The sequence below is a fragment of the Chrysemys picta genome, chromosome 2, assembly GCF_011386835.1.
Source record: "Chrysemys picta bellii isolate R12L10 chromosome 2, ASM1138683v2, whole genome shotgun sequence".
NCBI lineage: Eukaryota > Metazoa > Chordata > Testudines > Emydidae > Chrysemys > Chrysemys picta.
In genome coordinates this window covers 70,040,244-70,060,738 of record NC_088792.1, presented here as the reverse complement: position 1 = coordinate 70,060,738, position 20,495 = coordinate 70,040,244, and the positions used below count along the sequence as shown (strand labels likewise).

General features: G+C 39.5%; 1 protein-coding gene across 36 annotated transcripts in view; it reads left to right on the top strand.

Annotated features, from left to right (window-relative positions):
* The window catches only part of SATB1 (SATB homeobox 1), a 104,894-nt gene that overhangs the window by 30,526 nt on the left and 53,873 nt on the right, over positions 1-20,495 (top strand). The gene's annotated exons all lie outside the window — the stretch shown is intronic.

Below are 20,495 nucleotides of genomic sequence, written 5' to 3'. Positions count from 1 at the left end.
CTTAAACAGGAATCTATCTTTATATTCAACATTAACATGTTGGTGGAAAACTGTATATAAATACTTCCTTCAACTAAATAATGTAGCAAATTCAGTGTCCCTGAGTAAAAGGGATAATGTCATGTAAAACAAATCATATTTAAAATAAAAATCCTCAGCAATAACAGTTGGAATTATTAAAACAAAGAATTGCAAAACCCTGAATTGCCTTATGATCTTTGTTTAGTGTTTGCATTTCTTTCAGCTTGGGAAAAGAGATGTCTGCTTTTAGTTTTGTTTTATAGCAGATTTTACTTTTATTACCTCTTGCTCTAGCCCAGTGCTGCAACGTTTGGGTTGCAAAGATTGAAAACAATCAGGTTTTGGTTTTAGGAAATTGATTCCATTATAAAGTTTAAAAAATATGAATATATAGTCTTGAAAAAAATCAGGTTTAATGGACTTTGGATCAGGCTTTTTAAAATTCAGCGTGAATCGTTCCATTCCTTTGAGTAAGCTTTGGATCATGGTACCTAAAAACTTTGACCTGCCCATCTCCCCTTAAATTATCAAAAAATGGTTAAACGTTCAGACAGATATAATTAATTGTATATTACTCTCTTATGTGGGAGACACTGGTTTATGAGCAATACTGGGACATTAACTGTGTTTCTTAAATCAATTGGGAGTGCTCCGAAACGGATGCATTTGCAGTCTGGAGATCAGAAATAAGAGTGCGTAAAAAAGCTTAGAGACATCCTCTCCCCTGGGATCAGCTAAATATAAACATTGGAGAGGTGTCTTCTCACTATATGCTTGTGCTGGCATAGTGGAGATATGCATGGAGCATTCCATCACCAAAGCAAACCATCATAAAGACACCTAACTATTAAAAACTGAAAAGTAACTCAAAGATTGACAGACAAAATCTGACTAACTATCCTTACCAATACCTCATTGCGTTGGTATGGAAGTGTTTTTCAGACAGTATGTAAAATGGTTTTGCGTATGTGCAGCATTGCCAATATACCGTTTGAGAGTGGAAAGCTACAAAGAGTGCTGTCCCTAATTAAAAGTTGTTTACTTCGGTCAGTTGATCTTGAGTGTTTGCGTATAATTTCATTCAGAATACTAACAGTTCTGTGCTTCAAAAACAAACCAACTATATTTTGTAGAAAATGCTGATGTAGTTATGGACTGTTGATGATCTGTAGGCAAATATAAACTGTATTTGTGACACAGTTTGACCCTAAGTTATTAGGATCTATTTCTTGACTCTTTTCCTCCTCCTTTTACTATCTTTTTTTTCTATTTTGCCATTGATTTTTTTTTTTTGATCATTTGCTATAATTGGTATCTCAGGGCATCTAGGTATAAAGTGTTGCCCTCTTGTTTCTTCATATCTTCTTCCTGCATTTCCTCTAGCAAAATGCCATTGTGACATTGCTGTTTTGGTGAAAAGGGTGGAATGCATATCTCTTCCAAGGTTACTGTAACTGTCTTGTTTTTGAGAATGTTGTGACTTACTCCTGTTTTTCCCCACTTCCCCTAAGGCCAAGTTTCACTTACTATACTGGCCTTGATTGTAAGGAATTTTCATTGACATAAATCACATTCTGTGGGTGGATTGGAGCTAGTATGTGAGCCTAAATTACCATTCTATTAAAAACTTAAGAGTTCAGAGATTGTTCTCAAATTCTGGCCTCAAGCAGGCAAGCGAAAAGAACAGCTACTAATTTCAGATGGTGAATTGCAAGCCACTGGATATTTGCATGCTGTTCCCTAGGTTTGTGAATGTCATTACCATAGACTATACAGAGTTGTTGTAGCTGTGTTCATCCCAAAATATTAGAAAGACAAGGTGGGTGAGGTAACTTTTTTTTTTTTATTGAACCAGCTTTTGTTGGTGAGACAGACAAGCTTGAAGAAGAGCTCTGTGTAAGCTCGAAAGATAGTCTTTCACCAACAGAGGCTGGTCCAATTAAAGAGGTGAATTCAGCCATCTCATCTCTCTAATTATCATAGACTAGCAGAATATGTAGATGCCATGCAAGAAACTTTTCATGTTTGATTTACCAGGCTTTCATAATTTTTCACTCGCCACCCCCCATTTTCCTTCTCATATAAGCTGACATATTAGAGTGGCGGCATGGGCTAGTGGCCTGAGTCTAGGGTTGGGAAACAGGAACTCCTCATTGCGTGTTGTTGGGCATGTCACTTTCATTTAGTTTAGCTTTCCCCTTTGTGTGATGGGAAAAATTAATTCATTTCCTACCCAATAGAGATGTTCATAGTGATTAGTATTCGAACATGACTTTGAAAGTGTTTCTGTACAAACGCACCCACCCATAGCAGCAATGGCTATGTGACAAAGGACATTTGTCATGCACCCTGACCACCTCACCTGAGCCCTACCAACTAATCAGTTTCCTCTAGGGCCTGGTCCCCACTAAGTCCCCACTTCGGACTAAGGTACGCAAATTCAGCTACGTTAATAACATAGCTGAATTCGAAGTACCTTAGTCCGAACTTACCGCGGGTCCAGACGCGGCACGGAGGCTCCCCCGTCGATGCCGCGTACTCCTCTCGCCGAGCTGGAGTACCGGCGTCGACGGCGAGCACTTCCGGGATCGATTTATCGCGTCTTAACCAGACGCGATAAATCGATCCCAGAACATCGATTGCCTGCCGCCGGACCCTCCGGTAAGTGAAGATGTACCCTAGGACTACTACTAGCATTTTAAACCTCTGAAACTATTCAAACAGCCACAAACTGTTGCCCTTTTGAATTATGTTATATCAACCTGCTATAAAAATAGTTGAGGAAAAGAGAGAGCGCTTCTCTTTTCTCCAAACATGGAATTGTCTTCTTTGTTTCCCAGACCTTCAGATTACACTGGCCTACAGATCAGGCTAGGCAATATCCAGTCCTGGTATCAATGTTAGATTTAGGGCCTGATATCTCATAGCCTTTCAGGGTTTTAGTAAAGGAGCTTTATATCATTAGAAAAGGGTGATTCCGTATTTTGCAGTGAACAAGCTGCACTTGCTTCTATCTCTAGAAGCATCTGGGATCTATTCATGTGTCATGATGTTTTTATGCATAGTAATATTATTTAGGACATGTATTGTTTACGTATCAGTGGGGGTTTGTTTTTTCTCAGAAACCTTTCTAGTTTCTCTCCTGGAACTGAGAGAGACTGACTTTTTAGGTGAGAAGAAACAAAAACAAACAAAAGTAAAAACAAACAAACAAATTCAGAAGCATTTCAAAGCTGTATTTTTGTAAAATATGTGGCATATGCAGAATGGTACAAAGGGTTTTAATAGCTTCACGTCTGGGATTAATGCAGTTGTCCCAAATGCATTTTGATCAAACCTTTCTATTGTATCACTGTCATGTATTGTGCGTACACATACTGTATATACTTTACACAAACACACTGTATATATTAAAAACAGATTTCCCTTTCGTTCAAATATCAGGCCCCAAACCTGCGAACTGTTCCACGTGGGCAGACCCGTGTGCCCCTGCAGGTGCCAAGCTCTGCTTACACAGATCATTTTGCAGGATCTGGGACTGCAATGACTAGGAGATGTTTCTTTCGCCAGCATTAAATAGTCTTTGCTTAGATTAGCAAATGCCTCAAGTCTTGCCCACTTCAGAATGCTGATTTTCCACAAAATATCAGTGTATTATAATGCTGCCTCCTTCATGTTATTCTCAACCCAAATATATATAGTATGGCAAAATGTTTACAGTTCATTACTTTTGGGGAGAAATGATTGCGCTGAGTTGTAATCAGAACTTAAGTTGTCCAGAGAACTTCTAACTTTCTTCTCTTTTGGTTTCCTGGATTACTTCACCCTCAATCTCAGCGCCTGACAATTTCAGGTTGTGGCTAGCTGATCCTCTCCCTTTTATCTCCAACCTTCAGAGGGACATCCAATAGGCCTGCCTCCAGATTCACCCAGGGATCTTCTCTCTCTCACTCCCTGCAGCAGACTAGGCGAGAGGGGGGTCAGAGCTGCAGGTTCCTATCCCCCTCTCAATTGAAGGGGCCGGAGCAGTGGAATCCAGCTGCTGCCGAGGCTGGGGTGTGGAGGAAGAAAGGAAGTGGCTTCTTTTCTTCCTTCTCCTATGAAGACCAAGAGAGCTAAGAAGCTCTTCCTTAAGAGTTCCTTTACTCAAATACCTGGCAGCAGAATGTTGCCCAACAATATTCAGCTACCTAAATGCCAAATTATTGTATAGCTACAAAGATATTGCATTCAATAGGGACAAGAATTGAGTATCTTAAACTAGTAGATGTTCTGGCCATCTTGGTAAACAATAGTCATATTTAAAAGGTCCCTTTTGTATTAAACTAAAAGTGAACAGATTAAAAAAAAAAAGTTGAAAAACTTTGTAAATAATTAACCACTATATTCTGGGCCACTGAACAATTGGAAAGTTCTGCTTTTGACTTCAATGGGACCAGGATTTGGGTTTACCATAATGCGTGTTTGTGTAGAATAAAATTATTTTTAATAATGAACTAAAAGGTGGGTTCCCCCTCTTTTTTAATTTTACCTGCCTAGACCTGAGCTCAGATCTTCAGATTTCTGTTTGTTTTGCAACAGTTAATGGTATCACTGACATCTAAAGCAGAACAGGGAGCCACATTCTTTACATTGCTCTAGATGTTTTAAAGATGCCCTCAATTATTGCAGGGGAAACACAGAACCTTGAGGGCCTGGACACAGGTTTTGGCAGGTTAGTGAAGGAAAAACTGACTTTTAGAACAGTTTAAGTGTATTTATACTTCTTAAATTTATACACATTGACTTGGTATCTGTTTTTTGTTTGTTTAATTTTTTTTAAGTGTTAACTTTCAAGGTAAAATGAAATAAACATTGCTAAATGTTTTATTTTTATGGATATAACCTTTTCTGTCATCTATATCAGTGGTTTTCAAACTTTTTTTCTGGGGACCCAGTTAAAGAAAATTATTGATGCCCCTGACCCAACAGAGCTGGGGATGAGGGGTTTGGGGTGCAGGAGGGGATCAGGGCTCTGGACTGGCGGTGCAGGCTCTAGGGTGGGGCTGGGGATGAGGGGTACAGGAAGGGGTTCCAGGTTTGGGGGAGCTCAGGGCTGGGGCAAGCAATTGGGGCACAGACATACCTCCGGCGGCTCCTGGTCCGCACTGCAGGCACCACCCCCTCCAGCTCCCATTGGCCAGTTTCCAGCCAATGGGAGTGCAGAGCCGGTGCTTGGGGCAGAGGCAGCTGGCCGCTTCCAGGGTGCAGTGCGGTGTTGGAAAAGGTAGTCACTAGCCTGCCTTAGCTGGGCAGCACCGCCGACAGGACTTTTAATATCCAGGTCGGCAGTGCTGACCAGAGCAAGGTGACCCAGTGCCTTACATGCCGCGACCCAGTACTGGATCGCGACCCACAGTTTGAAAAAGACTGATCTATATGGCCCAGGTATTTTAATGGAATACAGAGCCTTTTGCTTCAAGGACAGTAGTGCCTGAAAGTTAGAAGAGCAGCTCTGTGTAGCTCAAAAGCTTGCCTCTTTCACCAACAGAAGTTGGTCCAATAAAAGTTATTACCTCACCTGCCTTGTCTCTAATATCCTGCGACCAACACAGCTACAACAACACTGCAAATACCAGGAGATATATATAAAATACACAGTAGCTTAGGTGAAATGAGTGCTGCTCTTAGTCTAGTTCTTAGTGGACAGGTGTCAGAGTGACAGAAACCATCATCACGAATGGCACTCCTGGGACAACCTTCGCAGAGAGGCGAGGGCCTGGCAGAGATGCTGACCATCCCTAATTTTTCATAATCCCACTTATTTTTACAGAATCTAGGCTTAAATCTATTAATTTTCCAAGCGCGCGCACACACACAGTGTGTGGATCACTCACAACCACTCGGGTCCAACAAACACAGCAAATAATGCCACGGGGTGGGTGAGTGAGAGAGACAGTGTGTTCTTCGCCATCCCTGTGGCACGTGCACAGACAGTATGGTGACGGTCTGAGAGGAGGTAAGCGGTGACAAATTTGAATGGGTTGGGGCACTGCTGAATTAACCGCCCAAACCACAGGCTGCGTGTTGCGCTCTAGCTGCCCTGTGTATATGCTGGTGGACTACAATAATGTGCTGGAGGTACCTAGAGCTCGCCAGGAGGGTCCGCATGGGGCAGTTAGAACACAACATGCAACCTCTGGTTTTGGCAATGAATCCAGCATCCTAAGCCCTACTGCCAATCACCTCAGCTTGCCTCCTATCAGACCCTCACTTTGAAGTCTGTGGGGGAGACCGTGTCAGTTGAGTGGATGCAACAGAGAAGGATCATCCTGGGAAGGAGGTCCAGACCTGGGACTGACCAAGGTAATTAAGGATCATAAGCAGTATAAGAGGGCACTTTCCTAGGGACAATCCTTCCCTTATATTATTATTATTATTATATGGAGATATACCTATCTCATAGAACTGGAAGGGACTTCAAAAGGTCATCGAGTCCAGCCCCCTGCCTTCACTAGCAGGACCAAGTACTGATTTTTGCCCCAGATCCCAAAGTGGCCCTCTCAAGGATTGAACTTACAACCCCGGGTTTAGCAGGCCAATGCTCAAACCACTGAGCTATCCCTCCCCCCCCCCTTGTCTCCCTGTTTGGGGGTGGAGGTCAGTGGCGCAATGAGGGATGGGGGCCTACAGACCCAGGCTTCCCTCTCCCTTGGCTATAGATGGGGAAAGAAGGGGAGTGGGGAAGAGATACTGTTCCCTCGAGGGGAGAGCGAGATCCGAGTTTCTGGGTTCAGGGGGAGAAGTCCAAGCAACCTCCCTAATGTTTTTCATAAACATCATAAAAAGCCTCCGAACAAGGTTGGCATCTCTGGACTGGACGGGGATGGAGACTGAACTTTCCTCAAGGTGACTCTTACAAGTAATTAGTTAAGAATATCCATGATCTGGCTTGAGGCTTTTCCTGCTATTCCCTATGCTGCTATACCTTTTCTGTGGGTACACTTAAATAATCTTCAGTCTCTGGTACTTTCATTCTGGCACCTTCTATGAGCATTGGCACAAAGGGAAAAAAGGCGGGGGAGGGATGGCCACAACCATTCACTAGCAAATGCCAGAAGATTCTGGTGCTCAGGCGAACTTTTCATCCTTAACTTTTGTTGCTGTGGTGTCTCTTTCAAAACTTAAGTAGAGGACAAAGAGTCTCCTCTCTAATTAGAATTTCTAAGGTTGTTTCCCCCCCCCCCCAGCTTAAATCAGACTCTCAACATCGTTTAGATATTATTTTTGAAGATTTAAAACATGTATAGATGTTTCTGTACATAATATAAAACAATTTCCTCTGACCTGAAAATTTAATAGAAGGAAAATAGAATTACTGTGAAGAGGTAGCAACCTATTCATACCTGAAAAGTTATAAGTAAGGGTCAAATCATCCTCTCCAGGAGGGAAATTCATGAACTGGGCTAGAAGAATCAGTTTCTTTTCCTGGTTTTACTCAGTGAGTGACTGGGGATAGCATGTGTCCCTTACCAAATCAATATAGGCTGTGACCTCAAAGGGCCCTGCTAGTACAGCAATGAAGGGACCAACTGTCATGAGGTCCCTACATGCATCTGCTTCCAGCTGTCTGGGAAAGGTGTTTTTGTGCAAGATAATGCATGATACTTCACGTAACCAACTCTCAGAAGATAAATGCTGAGATATTATAGGCAGCAGCCTTTTATTCACTTCTGGCCCCGACATTGCAGAGCCCTAAACTCGGAGGAAGAGGTTCTGTGGATTGCAGGCAGATGATGATGTTTCTGTGCTTCTCCTTCCCATTCTCCATGTACTGGCCAATTCTGGTCTGTACTTGTGTGGTTTTCAGTCTACTCACGTGAAGGATGTCTGCATAATATGGCCTTGAAGTTTTAGGGAAGTGGCAGGAGTAAAACAAGAACACAGTGCTAATATCAGAAAAAAGATGCCTTGTATACATTATAAAACTGAACTCTGTTTTATTTCACTTTCACTGCAATGATGATCTTGACAGAAGCCATATACAATAACTAGTGTTTAAAGTGCCCTTTATATATATATATATTTGCAGCATATTTAGTGCCAGTAAATAATACACTGCTCAAGAATTGCATGTTTATTATAAATGCTTTCTTATATCATTTCTTAATGCAACACTTAAGACATTTTATGTCTATAGATGTGTTTGAGTGTGAACCCTGATTTTCTCTAGCTTTCACAAGAGGGTTATTCCCCAGCTACTCCCCAGCTTTCTTTTAAAACAAGATTTGCAAATAACACATACAATTTTTCTTTTATTGGAAACTGGTTGATTGTAGAGTACTATAAGAGTATAAACAACATAAGAGATCCTTTAACATAACATAAGAGAGCCTTTAGTCGCTTTGCTCTCTAGCTTTGGAACTCATTGCCAATTGAAGTAAGGAACGCTCTGACAGTTGGGACTTTTAAATCTAGACTTAAAAGTTATTTGTTCTGTTTAGCATTCTTAAAATGATTCTATTAGGAATTGTATGTGCTTCAGTTTTAATTTTAACTCATAATGATTGTAAAGCACCCTGGGATGCTTGCATGAAGGGTGCAACAGAAATCCAAGATTGTATTGTATTGTGTTGTAATGTATTGTATTATTACATGGCACTGGAGTTGGACCACGAACAATTCATATAGAAAACATTTGACTACTTAGCTAAAGATAAGGAGTGGGGGTTGGGACTCTCTTCTTGCTTGTTTTCCCCCCTTTTCTATGTCAGTTATTTTATTAAACTAAATTAACATGGCAGTTATTCCCTAAGAAATGCCAGCATAATTTACTGTCTGCGAAAGCGCTCAAAATGTAAACCAGATGATAAACTAAAAATAAAAAATGTCCACATTAAGATTTAATTGCACTTCCCTTTCTATATTGTGTTCCTATGTAAAACACATTACTAACATTATTTTCTTTATCACTTCCTCCACTTTTAACTGAATTTCATTAACAATGAAGAAATATATGGTCTCTGATTCATTTATGTCACTCGACAGTTACTCCCTTAACTTAATGTGTATGTCTCTTAGAATTTTTTTTTTGTAAAAACATTCTATCACTGATTACAGCCAAGCCGTGTGACTTGCTCATTCTCTTTGCCAATGCAGGTCAGTTACACCTGCCACACTAATGCCATTCTGGTCCTCATGTTGCTTTTCCTCGGGAAGTTGCCAATGGCAAAGTATTTTTCCAAATTATGTGGTAAACTTGTGTATTGTGAAGTGTCTGTTTAGGAAGTAAAATTAAGTTCATTTCTGTCCATTAAAGAGCTCTTATCTGGACAGCCAACTTAAGTCCTCTTTAAAAGGCAAGTGGACAGATGAATCTGACTCATGAGATGTTTTTCTTGTCTCGCAACACTAACCATGTCCATTCTGCCCTGACTACAAGTAGACATGGCTGTTGTTTCTCAGTTTATGACACATTTTTCTGATAAAAATTTTTCCCCTACAAAATACCACCAGCATATAAAAGAAAGGTGCCCAGGTAACCCAAGCGCATTAATTGCATATTCTGCTCTTTATGCAGAGTGCTGTGGTGGTGGTCTAAATTTGTGACAGTCTTGCTTGAAGAAAAGGAATTGGACTCATAATAATCCTTTACACCTGACAGGAATGAAAGCACAGTGAGACCCACTTCTTGAGTGGCTACACAGAGAGATAAGCACTTCTGGCTTTGACAGACCAAATACTTCCTTCCTTGTCAGATTGATCTCAACTCTAACTTGAATGCTCACTGAGGATTATTTGAGAGGATGAGAGAGGATTTTTTGTAAAGGTTCTGAAACCTACAAGCAAACTCTCATAAAGCTTAATTTAAAAAAAAGTGATGTATAGTTTCCTCTTCACTTCCCACCTTGTCTCCTCAAAATACATGCTAGGGGAAGGGTGAGGTCTCTGTCTACTTCCTTGGATGACTCCTCAATGGAAAAATAAGTATCAAATTCCTTCGATGCCTTGCAGCATTTATCGGAGGACAGGTTTTTCAGTCCTGAGCACAGTAAGTAAACCTCAAACACCTGGCAGCAGCCTGAGACCTGTCTCCCTCCAAACCTTGGAATAAACAAGCTAAAGAAATCTGTCTTCCCCAAGGGTGAGAAGACATAAAAGGCTCTCCTCATATATGTAAGTCTAGAGAATGCTTAATTCTGACAAGTTCCCTAACTCTAAACATAATATACCCAGAGTCTCAAAACATTACAAGCTTGAGAAGAATTATTTCTCAGAGTGGGGTGATATGCTTCTGTGTGATCTTGACGTGGCCTAGTTTGCTAAAATGGATCCATCTCTCTCAAAGATTTTGTGGCTCTGAAGGAGATTATCAATAGAAAAAATGGACTGATTGATGAGACAGGACGTGAAACTTTTGCTAAGACCCTCACTACTAACATCTGTTCTGGGGCAAGGAGGAATAAAACTCTTTCTTTCAACCTGGCTAGTGCTTACCATGGAAAAGTATGTCTTGTTGGATATAGCGTTTTGAAAAAAGTATATCCTCTCTCTTAAAACTGTGTTTTACCATGTGTCAAAATATCCTCTAAAAGTAGATGGGCCAAACACAGTTCTGTTCTCAGGTATGTTTTCTGAATGTCCCTTACAATAAATTCAAAATCTTTTCCAGTACCAGGAACTCCAGAAGTTTTCAGGGGTATATTCCCCATTCTTTGTTCAACAAAAACAAAAGGAGCCACATGTGTGATGAAACCCACACCATCAGTTAATGATATACAAGGAATTAAAAATGTAGATTTTCTCCAGGAAGTAATTGTTGCAGCAGAGCCATGGGACTTCTTTGAATCACCAGATCATCAATATGCATATCACTATGACAAGCAATTATCAAAAATCAGTGAGATTTGTCTTAATGTTTCCAATGTCCTGTCTGGTTTTGAATCTTCCCAGTGTAGCTGGACTTCTTTTGAAAACTCTTATGGCTAAAGCCAGCATCACTGAGGGGAGAGACCATCTGTAACTTGTTCTACTAGAGAACTGCTTAATGAAATTTTCATTTATCCATCAAAATAAGTTAGCACTTGATAATGAGCTTTAAACATTTTAGTCTCGGATTCATTGCAAACTTCAAAAAGGGCTTGATTCCTCCTGTTCAGACCCTAGTGCACTTTCTGTCCTTTCTGTCAAAGTGGACTCTAGTCATTCATCCCATGCTTTCTTAATAGAGCTAAATATACTCGCTGAATAGCCTAACATGATTATTGTATGCAGTGCTGATGTAGCCGCGTTAGAAACAAGGTGAGTGACATAGTCTCTTTTATTGGACCTACGTCTGTTGGTCAGAGCAACAAACTTTCAAGCTTGCCCAAAGAAGAGACTTGAAGAGCTCTGGGTAAGGTTGGAAGCTTGTCCTTCTCACCAGCCAAAGATATTGCCTCACATACCTTATCTCTCTAACATGATTAATAATAATCAGGTTTATTGTGGGTAGTGCCCAATAAAAATTCAGCCACGAGTGGGGTCCCTGTTGTGGTAGGTGCTGTACCAACACAGAATAGCAGATGATTCCTGCCCTCCCAGAGCTTACACTCGAAATAGACAAGACAGACATGCAGGGTGGAGAAAGGAAGGAGGGTTTAGTTAGGAGGGGCTAAGCTAAATGGAAAGAAAGTTGAAAGGAGAGGGGACATGGAAGGGAAGGATGGGCAGGGGACGGGGCAGTGGGGAAGAGAGTATGAGGGGAAGATGGGGAATGAAGTGGAGATGAAGAGACTGTGAGCGAGGGAGAGTTGGGGAAAATAGCCAATCAGGACAGGGCAGAGAAAGTTCTGTAGAAACTTCTCTGGATGTCCAAAGGTCCCTGCTTCTGCAGTTGCTTCTATGGGCACGCCACTTCCCACAGCTCCCATTGGCTGGCAACGGCGAACCGCGGCCACAGGGAGCTGACGGGCTCCATGCCTGCAGACGCTCCACGTAAACCAAACTACAATGTATTAGATCAGGGATCGGCAACCTTTGGCAGGCCAGGCCGCTTTGTTTACCTGCTGTGTCCGCAGGTTCGGCCGATCGCCAATGGGGGCGGCAGGAAGCGGTGCGGACCAAGGGATGTGCTGGCGCATGCCAAAGGTTGCCAATCCTTGTATTAGATATTCAACTCAATGATTTTAAAATCATCACATTTTGGGAAATAAGACAGATTTTTAACATTAAGGGTAGTTAACCAGTGGATCAGATTATCAAGAGCGGTTATAAATCTTCCATCTCTTGAAGTCTTAAAATTAAAATTGGATGTCTTTCTGAAAGTTAGAAAGAAATATGCTGTAGTTTAACCACAAGTTGTTGGGGTAGATTCAGAAATCGCTGGGTGAAAATCTGTGGACAGCTTTATGTTGGAAGCCAGATTAGATGATCATAATGGCCCCTTCTGGCTTTAAAAATGTATTATATTTATGTCAGAGAGTAGATCAAAGAAAGATTTGATCCTGAACACCGAAAGAAATTTGGCAAGACAAGCATTAATGATACTGAGTCTGATGACTTCTTGTCTGGACATTGTGCCTTAGGGCTCAGCTTCATGCCAGACAACTGATGCTTTACCTAGCAGAACAGTGGAACCAGAGAAGGGACTTGCTGAAAAGGCGTGTCATAATCCCTAGCAAGGAAATCTTCCTTAACTTGGTGGACGATATTGTGCAACTTTCAGGAGCTCTTTTACTGGAACCAAACTGTAGAATTACCACAGGAGATGGTCAAGGCTCGTGTGTTCTCAAAATCTGTAGAATGAAAAGTAAGTCTTTCTGCAGAAAGGAATATACAATTTTTGGATGCTCAAAGCAGTCTTTAATTCACTAATAGCTTTAAGGACTCTCCTGTCTGACAAATCATTTGTACCAATAAAACCTCAGTCATGTCATACCTGAAAAAAGATGATGGAACCAGAAATCTGAAAGTCAATAAGGAACTCGGAGGTATCCTATCCTCCTAAGAACAGAACTGTCACAGGTAAATGCAGTTCATCTAGCAAGAAGATTGAATGGAAAAGAGAATTGGATAAGGCAAAGATAAAGATAAGGAATGCTCAGTTTTCAATGTCAAGGTCTGGAGTGTCCACAGACTGTTCTGTGAAGACATCAGGTGCCCCATGTCTTCTGCTTGTACAAGTGTCTGCTAGCTCTAGCAATAGATGTGTTCTCATTACCCTTCACCTGCAGTGTCCTGTTTTATGTTCGCTTTTTTCCTTCTCATTCCTGAAGACCTGAGAGCACCATGCAAGCAAACAGCAAATTTGATCTTATTGCTTAATAGAGTTGCCTTTGAGAGCCAGGGTTGCTGATCTGAAATGGATATTAGCTCAAGCACCTTTCCCTATCCATATCCTCCTTTTTGTGGGTTGCCCTGCTGGAAGCCAGCCCAGAGACTCAAAAGTTTGTTAGTTACTGGTAGGTGAACACTGAAGTCAAGTATTCTCAGATGAAGTAATGTAGATTCTACTTCTAAAAACACAAGGCCATTTTCATTCAGTGAGATAAAGCTAGCAACATGTCTTCTATTGCCACTATTTTAGTTATTTTCAGATTTTATCCAAGTTGATTTCAGGAAGGGTCTAGTCAGCAGCACACTTAAATCTCAAGCCTTTGCTGCTGGAAGCCCTTATACAGACTTTAGGTAGTGGACAATAATTTCAAGATTGACTTTTGATCTTTTGGTGTCTCAATCGGTGTCCAACTTGAGACATTTTAAAAGGGAAGGGGTGACTTTCAAAGGGTGGGTGCTCACCACTTTCTGAAAATCAACTCTTTTTAAGGGGACTCAAGTGAGGCACCCAAAAACGAAGACAACAAAAATCATCAGTGCTTTTTGAGAACAGCTGTGAGTGTCCTTTGGATTTCTGCCATTTTCAGTTTCCCCATTTCTTGTGAATTGGTATGTGTGAATTAGCATTTCCCACCTACCCTTTTATTTTTTATTATTTATTTTATTTTTGAGCCTTTAGACTCTTTGGATATGAGACTGGTATCTTGGAAAGCAGACTTTTTTTCTCGGCTTTATTTATATCCATCAGGAGAGTGGGAGATTGGAAATTTACATGACAGAGAAGCAATCTTCACATTACAAGATGACAGAGCAGTGCAAGAATCTGTAGTTCATTCTTATTTTTCATTCTACACTTCAGATTCTTTTTTTTTTTTAAACCAAAATAAGAGGTTGTGGCAGTCCTCATTATAATGGAGGCAATTTTCAGTTCTCTCTGTACCGAGACAAAGCCTTTAGAAGCAGTGGAAAAGGGGGAGGAGCTAGTCTAAATTAAATTACTTTGATGATGTAGAAGGGGTGCGGAGGGCAAGGGTGGTATTTCATTTTTTGGAAAGCCTCATTTTAATCATTTTTAGGACAGCCTTTATGCAATTTTAATTTATATGACCAGTACTTGCTATACAGATCACCATAGTTCTCATGACCTTGGCAATGTACAGGGTCAAATCTTCATCTAGATGTACTGACAAAGGCACAGACAGTCTTCTCGCCATCAGGAATGTATCTCTGTCCATCTAATTTTTTCTACCATATATTTATAGTGGGCATGACAAAGCAAATTCCTATGTCACTCATATTTCAAGGTAATAAAGGGTCTTAAAGGTGTGTATGTGTGTGTTAACCAGCCCATTTTAACATTCCATATCCTAAAAACAACTCATGGTATCTAGATATTTTGCAGTTGTAATTCTGGTTTTAGTTTAAGTGTCAGAGAATTATCATTTGTATGTCAGTGCATCAGGCACCAGGTTGCATCTTCCAAGTGTGTGGAATGGCATAATCTCAAATTATGTGTGAACTCTTGGGGCCATGGACTGTCTCTGACGATGTATTTAACTGATTGGCGCCTATATGCACAACTGTAGTTTTAATTAAATAATATTTAAACAGGAGCTTAAAATAACTTCTGAGATCTCAGTCTGTACTCAGACTATGTTGTTTGAGATTTCTACCACTATTATTTCATTGATCCAAGCAGCTTCCTTACCATCATCCACTGTTGGTGATAAAGTTCCTTTGGGTAAAGCATATATTCTACATTGAGATATGCACAGTTCCTTCTCTTCTAATAACACCCCACTCCCACCCCCCCTCTATCCAGAGCTGTACTCTGTTCTTAAATTCAGCACCATTTAAACTTTATCTGGGGACTGAAACAGATTCACAGTTTGGATATTTGTTAGGCAGATTATAGTGGTGGTAGCAAAGTATCCTGCCTTGCCAAATACCTAGGGATCTAAAGTGATGAATTTATGGAAGTGAAAATAGATAGAACTCTAAAAGTTTGGTTTAAAAAAAATTGGAGCCAGTCCTTTGACAGATTGTTCAGTAAATGTTAATTTTATTGAGAATTATAAAAAAAGGTGCTTAACGTTTCTGTGCCATTAATATAATACATTAAAAGGTTACTGTCAAGATTAGTGTTTCAGTTCTGAAAATTGACTGTAGGGGTTTATGGGCAGCTCTCTTCATATTCTGCTTGGAAGATAAGACATCTTACTTTCCACTTGACAAAATCATTACATTGTTATAAGGCTTTATATTGAAGAGCTTGATAAATGGCAAAACATAAATAAAACTCCATTGAAAAGGGAGAGAATTATATGTGCTCCGTTTATGGTAAACCAAATTTAACAGATGCAAGACAAGGTTGTGAAAATAGCCAGTGTCAAAACAGTGCAGAATTGAACTAGTTTAGTGTTCAGTTTGCAATGTCTGCTATCAGTACAGTACTCCATTTCAAAAGCATACATTCCTTCCTACAGAAAAAATGCAGATTCCTTAGTTGAAATTAATTGGCATTCAGAAACCAGATAGCATGTTTTTGGGTATTCATGAGATCTCTGTTTGAAAAAATGTTTTTAACTTGTAGAAATGTGTTGCAACACACAGATGGGAAGAAAAAAGAAAAAAAATCTCTTTAGCAAGCACTGTGTGTAAAAGGAATATTACATTTTGCACGCTCCTGATTACCCTATATAAACAGTTTTTGACATCTGTCTTTATAGTTTGCGAGGAGAGGAAGACTTTGCTAAAAGAACCATTTTTATACAGCAGTCACCATTTCAGTCTTGCTTTACCTGTATTATGAAAGCAGATGGTCTGCATGTCTTTTGAATATTTATAACTATCAAAAACAATCTCTTGCTATTCACCCTTAGGCTTATGAGATGTCAGGACTGTTCTGGTTGAAAAAAAAATCATCTTGGGTGTTTACAGAAAGAGGATTACATTAAGCTGAAATGACTATACATTTTCCAGTTTAATATTTGTCCATCAGCTGTTTAATCGTATTTAGATAATTGTGTAAATAAGTTGTTGCAGCCCTTGCCCCCTCCACTGATAGAGCTTGAAAGCTTTAAACACCGATGAGCCAGTTTCATAAATGCTTCTCTCTCTCTCTCTCTCTCTCTCTCTCTCTCTCTCTCTCTCTCTCTCCTCCCTCTCCTTCAGTTAAACAATTAGAAAGGCCTAAATAAGTTTTGGTTATGATACCACTTTGAGGAGGAAATTTCATACCAAAAAATCCTTAATATCTAGCTCAGAGTCCTGTAAGGGAGCTGTTGTCTCTGGTACCCTCTGCTAAGTGTGTTAGCATGTATTTGTTCTGTGCAAATACTGCATCCCAAATAACCTTTGATGAGGTTGTTTTCTGTGCTTCAGTCTTGTTATGTAAGAGTAATTTTAAGGTTATTATTGGGGAAGTTTGGGGATTGTGGGGCTTAAGTGTTTTTGACTGGAAGCTGAGCAATCACTGATAACAGATTTTGCTGTGGTTGGTTGATTTGGCAGGAAAGCATGAGCAGTTTTGGTTTGGATGATTGAATTAACCTGATTAACATTGTTTTTGTTGTTTTGCAAAAAGGACAACAATACATTTTTAGTCATAACTGACCAGTTTTTTACCTGGTTGGTAAGCAGTCTTACAGGAAACAGTGAAGGAATACTTCCCGGAAAGTACCTACAGTGGCAGCTGAAATGACCAGACAGAATCAAACATAAAATTCTTTCTGTTGCCTAGTGAAACACATCATATATTGGCATCTAACATAATAATGTAAAAGGTGACTGACACTGGCATCTTTTTAAGCAATGGACATATAAACAACTTACTTTCTAAAGAGTGCTTGAAACTTCTTGAAGAACACCTCGTGCCTATTTATCATATCTATGATATTTAACCTTTTGCGGTGATGAGATTCAGGTTTTAAAACTACATTCTAAGGAAACCTAAGCTGAACTTGAGAACCAATTCTAGCCCTATTCCACCACAATTATGGAAGACCTAATTGTAAACAATGTATCAGGCTGAAAAAGAAAGCTCAGGCTGCGACAGATGGTATCCTGCCAGAATACGGGGGTTTCTGTCAAGGTGGCACCATTTCAGATCAGATCTTCATCAGACTCTCAAAACAGAACTGCAAGTACTGTACATGTAGGGCGTGTGTGTGGTGTATTTGTGTGTGTGAGAGACTTTGGATCCTAAAGCAACTTGATCCGAAGGATAAGGTTGTGGGAGGTTCTCTAAGATTTTGAGATCTATGGCCAACTTATACAGTTTATCAATTTTCTTTCACAGAAAGTGTGAAAGCTGTGGCCAGATCATGGGTGAGTACTGTGATGCATTTGAATATGTCTGAGATTTATTCAGGCTGCACGTTGTGCTAGCTCATCTTCCCTGTTCTTGGGCAGCATCTACAGCTGTAGCCTGTACATAGAGGGTATATCTGGATAAGGAATTTAAATGGTACAGTCATGGACCATGAGACAATCAAGTTTAACACTTGTGGACTGTTTGATCACGGAGGAATAAAAGGCACCAAGAAAGAGTTTGAGGGCTTTTTGCATGTAGTGTAGCCTGTGGTTGAGAGAGAGTAACCTCAGTATGCCTAAGATCAAGATTCTGGTTTCCTCAAGAATGTTGGGAATATCTTCCAAGACCGAGAGAGATACCATGAGCTTCTGAAAACAATGGTACAGGCAGATCAAGAATAGAAACGGTGAAGAAAAGATCTGGTGAAGGTACTTGGTGGATTACCAAGATATGAACATTTTACTAGACTTGTAAAACTGTTGCCTTAAGTGAATTAGCAAATGAACCACAGTAGTTTGCATGTTTGTGTGAAATATTCTTGAAGAGTCCACTGTTAAAGAGGGACTTTCAGACTGGGAATACTTCCGGTACAACTACATTGTTTGTGTCTTTCACGATTTCCCATGCCAAACTTGCTAATTCTTAGATATGTGGGGTGAAATTGTGGTCCCACTGAAGTCAGTGGGAGTTTTACCGTTAACCTCAAAGGGACCAATGTTGTTTACACAGGAGTTTTGACTCAGCCTATCAGTTCCTTCTGTTTGGTCCTACAGTGAAGTCACAGTGCTGAACTGATGATATCCTATTTCTTTGGTAACAGACTGTGATGTCATTAAACACAGGATTATAACTTGAAGTTGAATGACATTTAAGTGGAGATGAGGATAGCAAATTTTAGGCAGACATTTTAAATAATAGCAGGAGGCAACAAAGTATTATTAAATTTATTGTATCATAGCAAAAAAGAGATGATCAGAGATGAGCCAGATTTTCAAAAATTAAAAGCTAAATTTCACCTGCAAAATATGCAGGTGTACACACAAATGGTTAATTGTGTGGACAAAGTGGGCTGTGCAGTTGCCGATGTTTGCATGTACAGAGGCAGGTTTTACATGCACAATAACCTGTTCATTTATTCAAATGTATTGCGGATGCTACTCATGTTTTTTTTTTGTTTTTGTTTTTTATGTTGTCATGTGCACCAGCTGTCCCCATGGGGAGTAGCTAGATCTGTAAGGGAACCTAAAGCCACAATTTTATTAGTATCAGACATCAACGATCTTGTCATTGTACTGGAAATAGAAATTGGATTCAGTTAAGCTTAGTTTAAGATGATTCAGGCTGTAGATAGTGATCTGTCAAGATTTCCTTATACTGTTCAATAGATTTCTAGTTCATCTGAAAAATACTGGGTTAATGTAACGGAATAGTTAGCACTTAAAGGTTATATATCTTACTGGTTTATGAAAAAAATGCGAAGATGACTATAAGGTAGTAATTGTCTGATATGTTCATTACAGGACTTCTATAGTAGGGTTTCCATATTTTGCCTTATTAACATGTCAGCATAACTGTTTTGGGATCTAAGAAATTCACATATTACTGAACAGCATGTTATAAAATGAATGCTTATAATGGACTCCAGTAGAATCAATAATCAAGATAACACTGTGTTAGATCAGGAATAGTTTGTAATAGACAGACTTAGAGGAATATTTACTGCCTTTGTCCCCAAACTGGCTTTGCTAGTGATTATTACAATTCATATAACAAAGGCCCCATGCTGTACATTGATTTCACCATAGCACAAATATAATGAAATGTTATATGCAGGCTAGCAAAGGAAACTTAATAATCAGGGCTTTGTCTTCTAGAGAGTCATTGTGTTCTAAATATGCTGGACAATTCCTTTAGTTATGCTAATAGTAGTTATTTTCCGCATTAAATACTATTGAAATTCATCAGTCTATTGGAATTGCATTCAGTGATTTTTTTTGTTGTTGTTGTTGTTGATCACACATCCTATCACAAAAATATATTGCCTATATTGAGTGTAATTTTTAACTTGCAACATTGCATTAGTGTGCAAAACAATCTTTATTGATTTGTGAGACAGCACTTTATTGAAAGGTTTTATAAATGGTTAATTTGGTTAAAAATTGGCACCTCTTTCTATCTAACCAACTTGTTTCTAAAGATATCCTTAAATTTAATAATTTTAAAATGTCTTATTCTTTAGTATATTTTATGATTAATCTGCAGTCCTAGAATTAAGCACTTAATAGCACAGTACCTAGAGTTGAAGCTGACAATGAGAGAGTTTCTCAAAGTTGTTCCCTAGGAACAGTTTAAGTTTGGTTAAGAAGAGTGCATCCACTCTTGTGCGGCATTGTTTAAATCACTCTTCTGCAGCCCAGAAGACCTCATTCTAAATTAAATTTTCCCCCGTGATTCTCTGGGTTCTGGGCTGCATACAGGTGACATGAAGGGAATGGACATATCCTTAGCAGTGTTGTGTGACCTAGGATGGGTCAATTTCAGTTGAAAGCAGAAGTAGTACTAATAAATGACACTTTCTGAATTTAGGATTTTAATTCTTTATCTGGTGAAACAACACCTCATCTCTAGTGGTCTAAGATTCTTAGAGTTGATTACTTTATTCTTTTCTCAGTGGATTTGGTTTTTGTTCTCATTTACAATGTATTTAGTATTTGATTTTAAGCTTGATTAATGGATTTAAAGAAATTGAAGCTCTGGGCAAAAGGATTAAAAATGCAGTATGATGCTCAGACCCTAAAAATATTATGGTTTCAACAATTGAAATAATTTCTGTTTCTCAATTTGTGCTGCTATGTGTTACAGA